Source organism: Elaeis guineensis, chromosome 12 (assembly GCF_000442705.2).
Source record: "Elaeis guineensis isolate ETL-2024a chromosome 12, EG11, whole genome shotgun sequence".
Taxonomy (NCBI): Eukaryota; Viridiplantae; Streptophyta; class Magnoliopsida; order Arecales; family Arecaceae; genus Elaeis; species Elaeis guineensis.
Genome location: NC_026004.2, coordinates 24835511 through 24837467, shown reverse-complemented (window position 1 = coordinate 24837467; position 1957 = coordinate 24835511). Strand labels below are relative to the sequence as shown.

The 1957-nt window shown below is 36.6% G+C and overlaps 1 non-coding gene across 1 annotated transcript; it reads right to left on the bottom strand.

Moving 5' to 3' along the window:
- Positions 1 to 972: 972 nt before the first annotated feature.
- LOC140853065 (small nucleolar RNA R71) lies at positions 973 to 1078 on the bottom strand. Its single transcript, XR_012136143.1, has one exon. It is a non-coding gene; the product is annotated as a small nucleolar RNA R71 (small nucleolar RNA).
- Positions 1079 to 1957: the final 879 nt, after the last annotated feature.

The following is a 1957-nucleotide window of genomic DNA, read 5'->3' as shown; positions in this document are numbered from 1 at the left end:
TTTTAAAATCAACTAGACATCAGCCCTAAAAATTTCGAGCTCAATAGGACAAGAAAGCTCTAGAGTTGAACCAAGTGCGGATTAGTTAATTGCTCAGTATCTAAGACAAGTGGTTAAAGAAAGTGGTTTTCAATTGATTCCGTTGACTGACCTGGCTAACTCAGTTGGTGTCTAAGAAAAGCAACGAGCAGGAAACCTCCCACATCTTACACTTACCTGGCCGAGTCAGTTAGTCAGTCTTGAGCTTGGAGTGCTCAAAGAAGGTCTTGAAAAGCTGTCTAGATCTAGGTTAACCCTAAGATAGAGAGTCTATGCTTGTTTAAGTTGATTGCAATTGACATCTAAACATTAACTAATATCTCCCTTTTCATAGATTTAAGATTCTTAGGTTCTTCTCTTTAGATTTCCTTCACTCTTTTCTTACTTTATTAAAAAAATATATATATATTATAAAAATTAAAATTTTCTATGTTTACTCTAAAGTATAATTGTAGGGTGTATGCTCGGTCGTAGATCATTACGACCAGAAATCCAACCTTTTGATCCAGAAATAGAAAGAACCTTTAGAGCCAACAGACGTAAAAACATGAAACAAAATCAAGAGAATGATCCACCAAGACAGTTGAAGGAGTACTTTACTCCTTCCACATATACCTACTCTCCTTGTATTCAAGTGCCCCCTGTGGAGGCCACCCAATATGAAATTAAGTCTAGTATAATCCAAAAGTTACCTTCATTTTATGGACTTAGTAATGAGGACCCTTATAAATATCTTGAAGAATTTTTTGAGATATGCTCAACTATCAAGATTCACAACTTCTCTGATGATGCTCTTAGGTTAAAATTATTTTCTTTCTCACTTAAGGACAAAGTCAAATACTGGCTACATACTTTGGATTCCATGACTATATCAACCTGGGACCAGCTGCAAGGAGAGTTTCTTAAGAAATATTTTTTCATAGGAAAACTAATCAAATAAGAAAAGCCATAACTAGTTTTTTTCAATTAGATGGAGAAATATTTCATGAAACATGAGAGAGGTTAAAAGACCTTATTAAAAAATATCTCCACCATGCTGTACCCAAGTGGCAGTTAATCCAATATTTTTATGATAGGTTATCTGAAAGACATCGATAAATGGTCGATGCATTATGTGGTGGAACATTCATGCTCAAAAGTGAGGAAGAGGCATGGCAACTATTTAAAATTTTAAGTAAAAATTTATTACGTCATATGTCTGCCTTCATTAGAGATAAACCCATGTTAAACCCAAAGAGAGGTGGAATATATGAAGTAGAAAACTCAATAGATATCCATCATAAGGTAGATGAATTATCTCAAAAGTTAGATCGATTATTAAGTATGGGACATTCCTCTTCTCCATCTTGTCAGATGCAAGATATATGTGCATTATGTTCGAGCCCCACTCATCGTGTGAATGATTGTCCAATTGCACCACAGTTTTCTGACTATGTACAAGAACAAGTCCATCAAATCCAAACTACTCATAGACCAGGAAACATCCTCTATTCTAGTACGTACAATCCAGGATGGAGAAATCATCCAAATTTCTCAGGGAAATCACAACCAGTGGTTCCTCCAGTGCAACAAAGATTAGGTTATCCAGATGCGGCTTATGGGCATCCATCTCAGTCACAATACCAGAACCCTTCTCAACCCACCCCGAGTACTCATAACTCAACTTTCAAAGAAAAGGTGCTGCAAGCACTTAAAGGACTAGAAATGAATACCCAACTCCTTCACTCCCATACGCAATCAATAGCAAAGCTAGAGACCCAGATAGGTCAGCTAGCAACAGCTTTCAATAGGAGGGAAGAAGGCAAATTACCCAGTCAGCCTATTAATAACCCAAAAGCACAGTACATGGCTGAAAGCACCATTGGTCCTGAAATTTTTTTCGAACATGCCAAATCGATTATGACCCTTAGAATCGAAA